This window comes from Diceros bicornis, chromosome 8 (assembly GCF_020826845.1).
Source record: "Diceros bicornis minor isolate mBicDic1 chromosome 8, mDicBic1.mat.cur, whole genome shotgun sequence".
In the NCBI taxonomy this organism is placed as follows: domain Eukaryota; kingdom Metazoa; phylum Chordata; class Mammalia; order Perissodactyla; family Rhinocerotidae; genus Diceros; species Diceros bicornis.
In genome coordinates this window covers 55920686-55934053 of record NC_080747.1, presented here as the reverse complement: position 1 = coordinate 55934053, position 13368 = coordinate 55920686, and positions in this window count along the sequence as shown.

Here is a 13368-nt window from a genome sequence, read left to right as displayed (position 1 = left end):
TACTGCCTTCAAACAAGGAAGGGAATCAATCTTTTCTCAGAGAGAGAAAATGTCAACAATATGTTAAAGAGGAACAGATTGTTTTAAAAGAAACAACCATAAGAAATAAAAAAAATTATTATACTAATTTATGAAGCTTTTAGTTAGTACAATGGATAAACATGTATTTAAATATCAATTCATTATATTTAAAAATTACTAATCTCTAATCTCTATTTATAATAAAAAGTGTAACTTACTATGGGGAAAATTAAGAAATATTTACTCTGAAAGTAAGATGATAATATTGTTTTCTAGTCCCTATCGTCTAGAAATGTAGATTCATGAAATGATTACTTTCATGCTAAGGATTTAAGATCTTGAAGACCTCTTGACCAAAAATATGGTATATTAAATATCTATCAATGGAAATTTCTACTTTAATGTAAATATTCATATTTTCATCATCTTTACATTAAGCTAACAAATATATTCAACTTTCCAGTTTGTTTACTCTCTTGTAATCTTAATGATATATCTACTTAAAATTTTAATTTTTGTATTTGATATATTAAACTGATAAATGGTCTCAATTGACTCGTTGAAAATCTTGAAATTCTTATACATTTTAATATGGTACATTTACAAATTACTTTCAGTTAAAAAATAACTGTATACAGGGAAAATGTAAGCATATCTTCCAGTGTGTGTTTGTGTCTAAAAATGCAAATAAATTTATTAGCTAAGTATTTAAAAATTTTTAAGTTATTCATATTGGTGTGTATTTCGACTTTTACTGTCTGTCTAAACCCGGTCTGTTCTCTGTAATTAGAATGCAGTGATTAACTAATGTGCTGTGAGAAGTGGGCAGCCATCCCTGGGTCTGAGCCTGCATACGCTCTGGCACTCTGGTCTCTGAGGCTAGCTACCTGTTGTCCAATAGCTTCTCCTTCTCCTTCAATCTGGTACTGCATTTTGAAATCAGCTGGAATTAGAATCCAGCTGACCTGGGAGTATATTCTGTCTTGACCACCTCCTGTGATACCAGAAGCCTGTCTATGTTAGTTCTCTCCTTCCTGTAGGGAGCTCCTAACCTTGAGCTCCCAGCATAGAGTTCTAAATACCATGGCAAACAGAGAAGGAAAGAGTGAGGGAGAGGCTTTTTAATGATACATTATTGTTTTCAGGTTATCAGATGGGAAAGCAGGAGGGCTTACATTTCTGAGATATATATATCTGTGTATATGTATACAGTATATATACACAGATATATATATAGTTCCTATCTTATAGTCCCCTCAGACATCCCAGGAGCAGCAGTGGAGTTGGTACACGGGCCAGCAGCATCTGAGCCCATGGAGAACCTGCAGAGAGTCAGTGGAGGAACACAAGGCCCAGGCAATCCCAGAAGCAGCAGAAGTGCTGCTTATAAATATATGTGTTTGTGTGTGTGTGTGTGTATATATATATACGTATATACGTGTGTATATATATATATATATATAGAGAGAGAGAGAGAGAGAGAGAGAGAGAGAGAGATAAGAGGGTGGTTTCCCAATTTTTCTGCATACTAGAACCACTTTGGGAACTTTTAACAATGCTGATTTCCATTTCTCATACAAACAAATGCAGAATTTCTGGTGTGGAGGCCAAAATTTAGTATTTTAAAGAGATCCATATGTGAATTCAATGTGCCCTAGAGTGTGGGGAACACTGATTAAAGTTTAGATGAGCAGAGAACATGGTTATTATTCTATTTGGGATCCATAATTTACAGATAAATTTGGAGAGTGGTTTAGTCAATTAAGTATCAGACATTCTGTTATTTATTGTCTAAATTAAATGTCAAATATCTGTGTCTTGAAAATCTACTTATAAGTTCAACTAAATTTGTGCAAAATAAATAAATAAATAAATAAATTTTAAAAGATTCCTTCCAAAGTATTACTACTATGCAAAAGAGTGGCATCCCTTGGTTCCATGTCATTAACTGGTGAAAATGAATTTAGTCACACTCTGTTTCCACATTCTCCAGGCCCTTATTTTGTTAATCTTGTCTAGTCCAAGTCATCTATTGTCCAGTTCAGGAATGAGTTTATTTAATGTCTCTTTCTCAGAATCGGTTATCTGTGATGAAGCAGAGGTAAGAAGCCTGTATTATGAACATTTTGCTCTCTTCTTCCCCCTTATATTCCCTTGTATGTCTTTTATCTATATCTCAAAAATCTTATTCATAAGTGGCCATCTTCTCTTTAAAATCTATTTTGGTTTTCCCTCATTTCTGCTTTCTGCAAAAGAAAATAACTTATTATTAAGTTTTAATATTATTATTTATTTTCTATTTTATTACCAACTAATATACTACTAATACTGCATTGGTGATATAATAATATCTACCATTTCCTACATACTGCAATTTACCAAGAATCATATTATATGATTTTCATACAGTACCTTGTAATTCTTAGTAATTCCATGTTGTTGATAGTATTATTGCATTTTATAGATGACATTAATAGGCTCAAATGTCCTTGGAACATGCTATTCTAGGCCTTCAATCAGCATATCAGCATATAAATCATGAATTGAATTATATAGGAACACATGTCATATACCTGGACATCAAAAGCAGGTGTTCTACATTGCATACTGTGTAATTCTGCATCAATTTCAAATATAATCTTCTCTAAAAATAATTTTAAAGTACATTACTTAATGATTTTGTTTAAATCTTTTATTTAAATCCACAGCTACACTATTTTCCACAATCATTCAATATCTACATATTGCAATTTTGGTATGTTATCACTTAGGCAAATATTTATATGATAAGTTGTTTCTATGAGAAAAAGAGATTCTAAATTCCACCACTAAGTTATAGGGAAAACTTTGGACCCTGTTCACGTTAGCCACTAGCTAAAAAACAGAAAATGATGAGTGTATGTGGAGAAAAAGGAACACTTGTGCGCTTTTGGTGAGAATGTAAAATGGTGCAGCCTCTATGGAAAACTGCATGAAGGTTCCCCAGAAAATTAAAATAGAATTACCATATGATATGGAAATCCCACTTATGGGTACATATCCAAAAGAAGTGAAAGCAAGATCTCAAAGAGGTATTTGCAGACCCATGTTCATCGAAGCATTATTTACAATAGCCAAGAGGGGAAAGCAACCCAAATGTCCATCAAGAGATGAATAAAATAAGAAAATGTGGTATGTACATACAAAAGAATGTTATTCAACCTTGAAAAAGAAGGAAATCAGGAGTGATATCAGCATCATGGCAGAGTGAGTTGTTCCCTTTGTGTCTCCCCTCTCCGACAACCAATAGGACATCCATTGACCAACAGATGATTCCCTATGCAAGACAACAGGATGTGTAAGAGATCAATGCGTCTACACATTTGAGGTGGGTGATTGGACCCCCAGGAATCAATGGAACTAGAGGATCAGCCCCCTCAGCCACCACTGGCAGCAGTAATCCAGGGTGCAGATCATCACATAGCAGCTTGTGAAGCTGTGAACAGAGGTGGTGGGCACTCCAGTCTGTGTGACTGCATAGGGAGCATAGGTGGTGAGTGCCTCTACCTGCATGACTGCCTGTGGAGCAGGGGTGGCAGGTGCCCCTGCTCCTCCCCAGCAGTGGCAGATGGAACCAGGAACCACAGCAGAACAGGTGGGGCCACCAGACAACACCCCCAACACTAGCTCCACCAGCAGTGGGGGCTACTTGCAAATCCTTGGCTTGCCATGCCCCCAACAGTGACAGGGACGCCAGTGAACCAAGCACCCCTGACAGCAGTGCAACCAGCACCCTCAGATAACCCAGGAGCAGTGGTGGAGGTGGTGCATGGGCTAGCAGCATCCAAACCCATGGAGAGCCTGCAGAGAGTCATTGGAGGAACATGAGACCCAGGCAACCCCCAAAGCACCAGAAGTGCTCACAGCCTAGTGAACCTGGTGGTGACACCTCAGACTGCAGTGACATTGAAAGCAGCCAAGCACCAGCAACCCCAGAGGTGCAAGGCAGCACAAGGAGGGCACTGACAATGCCACTAGCAGAGTCAGTGAAGGGTTGAAAGTGCAGGCTCTAAAATGCAACCAGAAAGAGCCCAGAACCAAAGTAACCAAAGATACACTCAAATAAGACAAGGTGGTTACTACTTCAAATGTGCTGGCTGAGGATCAATTCATCAAACAACGTAAAGAACTACAGAAACATGGCAGAACAGAAAGAGGAAGACAACTCTCCAGAAACCAAACTTGAAGTCACAGAAGATTACAATCTAACTGACAGAGAATTGAAAATAACTGTAATGAAGAAACTTAATGAGTTATAAAAAAAACTCAGAAAGGACAGTTTGATGAGCTCAGGATTAAAACTGATGAACAGAAGGAGTACATGGCCCAAAATATCAAAACTCTGAAAGAAAACCAAGCAGAAAGTCTTGAGATGAAGAACACAATTAATGAGATGAAAAATAAAGTAGAAAGCATTAAAAATAGAGCAGACCATATGGAAGAGAGAATTAGTGAGCTCCAAGATAGAAATCTAGAAATAATTCAGGTGGAGGAGAGAGAACTAAGATATTTAAAAAATGAAGAAATTCTTCAAGAAATTTCCAATCAATTAGGATAAGCAACATAAGGATTATAGGTATCCCAGAAGGATAAGAGAGGCAGAAGGATCAGAGAGCATAGCCAAAGATATAATAACTGAGGACTTCCCAAACCTGGGGAAGGAACTGGACAGCCAAGAACATGAAACTGATAGAACTCTTAATTACCTCAATACAAAAAGATTTTATCCAAGGCATACGATATTAAAACTGTCAAAAGTCAATAACAGTGAAAACGTATTAAGGGCAGCAAGAGACAAGAAAATAGCCTACAAAGGAACCCCCTCAGGCTTTCAGTGGATTTCTCACCAGAAACCCTATAGGCTAGGAGAGAGTGGAATGATATATTCAAAATACTGAAAGACAAAAACTATAAGCCAAGAATACTCTATCAACTAAAATTATCCTTCAGATATGACAGGGAAATAAAAGTTTTCTGAGACAAACAAAAACTGAGGGAGTTCATCACCACTACCACTGCATTACAAAAGATGTTAAAAGAAGCCCTCCTACCTGAAAAAAAAAAAAAAAAGACAGAAGTTAACAAAGCTTTGAGAAAGGAGATAAATAGGCAGATAGAATTAGAAAATTGCAGCTCTCTATCAGAATAGGTTAATACACACTTTATTATAACCTAGAGAATAGAGGGAAAGAAATCATCAAAAATATCTATAACCACTTCAATTTGGTCACAAACTCACAACATAGAAAAGAATAATGTGTGACAGCAATAACATAGAAGAAGAAGAGGGAAAGGGCAGAACCTGCATAGGCTAATGGAGATAAGACGCTATCAGAGAAAGACTATCTCATCCATGAGTTCTTTTCTACAGAATTCATGGTAACTACAAAACAAATCAGAGCAAAGTCACAAATTATACATGCAGAGAAAACTGAGAAAACAATCACAGACAACCAACAAACTGAAATGGCTGACAGAAATACAAGGAAAAAGAAACAATGGAAGTATAGAGCATCCAGAAAACAAAAGATAAAATGGCATTATAAGTCCTCCTATATCAATAATAACTCTAAATGTAAATGGATTGAATTCACCAATCAAAAGACACAAAGTGGCTGGCTGGATTGAAAAAAAGACCCTACAATGTGCTGCCTTCAGGAAACACATCTCAGCTCTGAAGACAGACATAGGCTCAGAGGGTAGGCTGGAAGATGATATTCCAAGCAAATGGCAAGCAAAAGACAGCAGGTGTAGGCATACTTAGACAAAACAGACTGCAAGATGAAAAAGATAACAAGAGCAAAGGATGGGTATTATATAATGATAAAAGGGACATTCCACCAAGAAGACATAACACTTATGAACATATATACACCTAAAACAGGAACACTAAAGTATATGAAGTAACCATTAACAGAACTAAAAGGAGAAATGGACAGCAACATAATAATAATAGGGAACCTTAACACCCCACTTACATCAATGAATGGATCATCCAGACAGAAAGTCAACAAGGAAACAGTGGCCTTAAATGAAACATTAGATCAGATGGACTTAATAGATACACATAGAACATTCCATCCAAAAGAAACAGAATACATATTCTTCTCAAGTGCACATGGAACGTTCTCAAAGATAGGCCATTTGTTGGGAAACAAATGCTTCTCAATATCTATAAGATGATTAAAATCATATCAAGCATCTTTTCTCATCACAATGTATGAAACTGGAAAAGAATTTCGAGAAAAAAGGTTGAAAATTCAAAAATATTTTGAAATGGAAGCTAAAGAACATGTTACTGATTAACTATTGGATCAATAAAGAAATCAAAGAATACCTGGAGACTAATGAAAATGAAAACACAATATACCAAAACTTGTGGGGTGCACCCAAAATGGTACTAAGAGAGAAGTTTGTAGCAATACAGGTTTATCTCAAGGAAAAAGAAAAATCTCAAATAAGCAACCTTACACTATAAATCAAAAACTTGAACAAGAAGAACTAAGGCCAAAGTCAGTAGAAGGAAAGAATAATAAAAATCCTGGCAGAAATAAATGAAATACAGACTAAAAACAACAATAGAAAGAATCAATGGAAGTACGATTCTTTGATAAGATAATTTTTATTTATCAAAGATATTCAAAGATTCTTTGATAATTCTTTGATAAGATAAACAAAATTGACAAAACCTTAGCCAGAGTCACTACAAAAAAAAATAAGAGAAGACTCAAATAAAATCAGAAATGAAAGAGGAGAAATTGCAACAGACAAACAGAAATACAAAGGATCTAAGAGAATACTATGAAAAGCTATACACCAAAAAATTGGATAACTTAGAAGAAATGGATAAATCCTTAGAATCATATAACCTCCCAAAAAAGAATCAAGAAGAAACAGATAATTTGAATAGACCAGTCAAAAGTAAAGAGATTGAAACAGTAATCAAAAATCTCTCCCCTAAAAAAAGTCCAGGACCAGACTGCTTACCTGTTGAATTCTACCAAACATTCAAAGATTTAAACCTATGCTTCTCAAACTCTGAAGACTGGCACCACCTACCAAGGGACCTGGGAGGGGCCACACCTGTTCATGCCTTGGGTAACAGGCCCACTGACCTTGGTCCCTACTGTGGATCCTGAAGGAGCCCTATAACTCAGCTCCATCCCCTCTCAGCTGTGGTCCAAGATCACTCCTGCCAGCCCAGGGACCCAGTGGGAGACATGCTCATCTTTGCCCTGGATGCAGGTCCGCTGACCTCACTCCAACTGCAGGTCCTGAAGCAACCCTTTGATTCAGCTCCAAACCTTCCTAGTCACAGTCCAGGAGCTGTATTGCCTGCCCAGGGACCCAACAGGAGAGACAACTATTTGTGCTCCCAGAGGCAGGCCTGCAGACCTTGGACTAAGCTGTGGACCTTAAACCAGCTGTAAGACTTGGTTCTAGCTCCACTTACTTATGGTCCAGGGCCAGTCCTGCCTGCCCAGGGACCTGCCCAGTGACCCAGTGGGAGTCCTCCCAGAGAGCTGGGGAGAGCAATGCTCATGCAAACACCTGGTAACAGGCCTGTAGTATGTGGACCCAACTGCAGACATGTTAGAAAACTATAATAATTAAGTGAACATAGTATCAAAGCAGAGAGAGGCAGATTGAGCAATAAAGCCTAATAGAGTTCCCAGAAAAACATTTATGCATTTACGGGTATTTGCTACATGATAGAGATGGTTAGAGACCTCACAGGCGAAGGCTATACTATTGCAATGGGACAATTGCTTATCTTTATGGAAAAAAAAAAAAGAGAAAGAGCAAGAGAGACTGGCTCTTTGTCTCTCAGGGTAAAGAAAAACCAACCCCAAGGTACTGAAGACCTAAATCGGAAAGGCAAATCCATCAACTATTTTTAAAACATATTATAGAACAGCATTTTCATGATCTTGACATAGGGAAAAGGATTTAAAAATAAGACAGTGACAATGCTAATTGTAAAAAAACAAACAATGTAAATTTAAGCACATGGAAAAGAAGAACTTCTACTCATTACAAACACCACACCATGAAAAGAGTGAATAGACAAGGCACAGAGTGAACAGAGAAGTTTGCAGTGTGTTTTATCACATGCCCCGTCACCCAGAAGTACCTGGCCCAATTGAAAGGTGGAATGGCTTACTGATGACTCAGTTACAGCAACATGCAAGAGGCAACACCCTGAAAGGATGAGGTTCTGTTTTATAGGAGGGAGTCCATGCTTTGATTCAGAGATGATTATATAGTGCTGTCTTCCCATAGGCAGAATTCATGGGTGCAGGAATCAAGAAGTAGAAGTGGGATTACACTGTTACACCTGCAGAACTTTTGCTTCCCGTTCCAGCAATTCATCTTAATCTTCAATGGGGAATGCTTCCACCAGAGGATACAATAATGGTTCCATTGAATTGAAAGATAAAACCACCATATAGTCATTTTGGGCTTTTAATGCCACCGAAACAACAGACCAAAAAAAAAAAAAAAAAAAAAAAAAGTTAATCTATGTTAATCTACTGTATGGAGGGATTCATTCTGATCACCAAGGCAAAGTTTAGTTGATGTCATAGAATGGAGGTAAGTAGGACCATGTCTGGAACCCAGGGGATTCTCTGGAATGCCTCTTTTACTTCCATGCAAATTTTAAATGTTAATGGAACACTAACAGTATCCAGAAAAAGGCAGGGTGATTAAAGACTCAGACCTTTCAAGAATGAAGATTTGGGTCACTTCATCAGGTAGAGAACCCCGAGAAGTTTCTGGTTGAAGGCAAGGGAAGTGTGAGATGGGCGCTAAAGAAGGAAGCCATACATATCAACACTGACATCATGACCAATCTACAGAAATGAGGACTAGAGTAGCTTAGATATTTTCTCTATGCTTGTCACATGCATGTGCTATTTCTACACACTAACAATTTCTTCTCTCTCCGTCCCAGCTTATTTCATATACAAGTTGTTAGAGGTTAACTCACAATATAATCTTTGGATAACAGAACATTTATTCGAACTGTAACTGAATTTGCAGATTGTTTTTTAAATGTTTATTTTCGGGAAATTATACATACACAAATTCAATTATTTATATACGTTTGAATGTAAAATTTAAGTGAACAGAAGCCAATGCACAGAATAAATAGAATGGGATTGAAGTAATAATATTATTATGTGCTAAATAAGTCTAATTTTATAGAGCTATTATCTCTAATTTTTAATTATCTTGGTCACACATCTCCATTCTTCAATCAGATGGTCCAGTATGTGACAAATTCTTTGATTTGGTGCAAGATACTTACTACTACCTATAAAATGTGGATGGCTTAGAGTTGTTGTGAGTATAATGTGAGATGATGTACACAAAGAACTCAGTTCAGTGAAATTTGTAGACATTCAATAAATGTTATATTTTGTAAGCCATCCACTTGTTCATTTATTCATTCAACTCACTTATCATTTCCTTCCAGTGGGATAGACAGTACACAAGATCCTGAGGGCTCTTTTCATGGGAACTAAAGTCATTCAGGGGAGAGGATGACAGATTTTAAACTCCCATTTCAACAATTTTTATCTAAACTTGTCTCACTCTCTAACCCAGTTTGTTTCCTTTATACACTTGTAATCATTTTTTTTTCTTGATTTTTGCTTGTTTGCTTTTTTCTTTCTCCTCTTGTAGCCTGTAAACTCAGAGGGAGCAGGGACCCTTTCTGACTTGTCTCTCTCTCTGTCACCAGTGCATAGCACAGTATGTAACATCTATCAATAATTGTTGTGAAAGATTTTTAAATAAATAAATTGTCATTCTATTACATAACTATAAATTTTTATAAGTATTCTAAAAGATAATAACAAGAGATTGTAAAAAATAATAACCAAGAGTAGCAACAAATGAGGAGAAAATGGAAAAAAAAGAAGATATCAAGCTTCCCAATTTAAAAGGGAATTTGGAAGAAACTGTTTTCAAGTTCAGATCTCCCAGAGGAACTATGACTCAATCACTGGAAAAGCTGAAGGGAAATGTTTTTAGGGTTCACAAGTGTGTTGTGTGCAGCTTCACCACAAAAGATCTCCTGCCCTTCTGTGAACACCCTGCAGCACAAATTGGATGATTCTTCCTACCAGTGCCCAAATGTGGCCACTGTTATATGTCCCATGTCTCTCTGTCCTGGAACCTGTTCATTGTGCACAAATTGAAGGAAGCTGAGCCAGTGTCCAAGCAGAATGGGTCTGGGAAAGACAAAGAGCAGGAGAACAAACCCAGGCACAAGGACAACTCATCTGGTGGTGTTGTGTCAAACAGAAAATGCTTCATGTGCGGAAAAACTTTTGTAGCTGAAGCTGCCTTAAATATTCACATGAGGACACATGACATGGCCTTCATTAAACCCCAAAGAATGAGTTCCACTGAGAAATAGCTACAGATGTCATTAGGGAAAATCTCTGTCTGTACTGGAATGGAAAAGGCATTTTTGCTACAAAAAGTTTGCAGCATAATAGAATTAATATTACTGTCTCGGCTCTTGCAATGCATTCTCTTTCAATATACCTACTCCATCTCATATATGTCCTTGATGAGTGTTATAACAATATTTGAATTTAAATGAGTTTGCATATATTTAAATGAATAACTGTTTATAGCCTTTATTACATGTCTATATCAGTATTTAGTGGAAAATATTTTGACTCTTGGTTAATCAATTAATTTTTTTTTACTGTTTTTTTGCAACAGGGTTCTTAATAACAGGAATAGTACCTAAATTTAAATAAACCATTTTGTATGTTATAAATATTTTGGGTTAACTAATTACAGTTTAAGATAATGCCTTTTTTAGTATTTTTAATTTTTAGAATTCACTACATAAATTACAGGTGATTGTGAGTCTCAAAAACACTAAGAACTTTTAATTATCTTAACAGTGTCCTCAGTGTGTCTGCTCTAAGTCAGAGCTTGCACATTCGAGATACAACCGTGCAATGGGTTCATCACAGTTGTTTTCAATACTCACTAAATAGAGTTTAAAGCAGCCTTGCAAGTAGTTTCTTTCCCAGTGGTGGATAAAAACTTAGGCCAAGGCTCCAGTAAGGAATGTAGATTTCCTTAATTTAATCTCAAGGAATGGCAAAGAATAGCATTATATGGAAAAAATGAAGACGGTTGTTTTCTGGGCAAATTTGCAAGGCTCGTTTATAGAGCACAAGGAGATAAAGTTATGAAAGGACTGAGATTACTGCAAAAGTTACAAATATGTAGTTAGATCAATACATTCATGTAGGTTTTTGTCATGTAATTTACTTAATATTACAGAAAAGCAATAAGGAATGTCAAATATTTCTCTGGCTCTTGACATAAAAAAAATCACAACTGGCTGAACACTTTACTGCTGAAAGAGTTGGTGTCTCCTGTTCTGGGTGCTACTGCCACACCTTCTGTACTTTGAGTTGGTGTGAACAACTTCAACAACCAACTTACAATGCCACAGTCTGAGTATTGCAACTGACTGTGAGATTAAGCATTGAGCCATCTGGTTTTAGTTCAGCAGTTTCAACAAGGGTATTTACTTTTGGCTGTTCTCCTTGATTAAAGTACAGCAAAGGCATTCTTCTGTCTCTTCCATACGTAGTTGTCTGGGAGATTGATGTTATTTTTTGGGTTTTTTTGTATGTGTGTATTTTCTTTTATATTTTATATGTTGTATTTATCCCTAAAATTATGTACTTAAATTATTTTGTGTATGTATAGATACTTGCAAAATAATCTAGTCAACATTCAATTCCCCCAAAGATCCTGCTGCTGTCAGGTGTTATGCACTGTATCTATCATAATTATATTATACACATTTCAAATGCAAATAAACATAGGACATTTGGCCCAAAAATAATAATCATAATTACCCAGAAAACCATATTAGATAGTAGGGTGGAGGAAAATCTTCCCATGAAGTTGAAATTTAAGTTGAAATTGGGAGGATGAGAAAGAGACCAAAAGAGAAAAAAACAGTTGCAAGGGTACTGAGATAGAAAATAATTTATTTCTCCCAAGCTTTATTGAGGTGTAATTAACAAATAAAATTGTCCCTATTTAAAGTGTACAGTGTGATGATTTGATATATGTACACATTGTGAAGTATTAAGCACAATCAACTTGACTAATCTTTCACCTTGCATAGTTATCTTTTTGTGTGTGTGCAAGAGAACCCTTAAGATTGGTTTGAGAAGACTCAAACTGCTGGGGCAGAAACAACAACGGACGTCTTAGGCATCTCTGCAATCTCTCCTCCACACAGTCTCTTAGTCTCAGGTACTCTGAGTGTGGCACAGGGCTCCAGAGTGAATGGACAGAGAGAGAGAGATGGAGGGAAAAAGAGTGAGAGAGAAAGAGACACTGAGATATTGTGTTACATTTTCTAACCAAGATTGGAAGTTAAGCTGCATCACTTCCACTGCATTTTATGTTGAGACAGCTGCAAGGCCTGCTGAAGCTCAAGGGGAGGACACCTGATGGGAGGATTGTCAACATATTTGTAGTCATGTCTCAAAATTACCACAAATATAGCACATTGCATTACCCAGCAGAGGTCACTAAGCTGCTATGAAATTATCAAATAAGACATTAAAAACACAGTAATGTTGTTAAGAATTATGAGAATTTAGATTTTTACAACTATTGACATTTTTAATAAACTTTGCAATATATTGATTCCTAGATATTTTAAAGAAACAATAGTTGTCCTAAAAAGGGACCCATTTCCATAAAATACATACTATACCAAAAAAAAGTACTGGTGTTTTCCCATATCAGCTTAGAAAAAAACACTATGACAGAAGTGAGGAAGATAGTCTGATATAGGAGAGCGTGGAGGTAAGAAGACCAATCCAGAAACCATTGAATATTTGTAGATTAGGGATAATTAGCACCTGGTAAGTATGGTGAATTATTTATCAGTTCTCAACAAGAGATGACAGTAAAGAGAAAGTCTTCGTTGAATAAACTGTCATCATTGTGGCAACACATTTAATTTTCTCAAAAGTGCTAAGCAGAGTATATATTCTATTCCATGTGTCAAACGATACCAGGACCAGGAATTTTTTCCTAGTCCTGCATTAGATAATACTGAGACTCAGCAAAATAGCTTCGTAATCTGTCCCAGGATGACAAGATGTGACCAAATAGTTTATAGTGTACTGATTAAAACATGCAGCTTTCTCACTAAGACAAGATTCCAAACCTCACCTCACTGTGTCCAGCAATCCAAAGTTACGTCATAAACTTTGCTCAGTTACAACCATTCCCTAC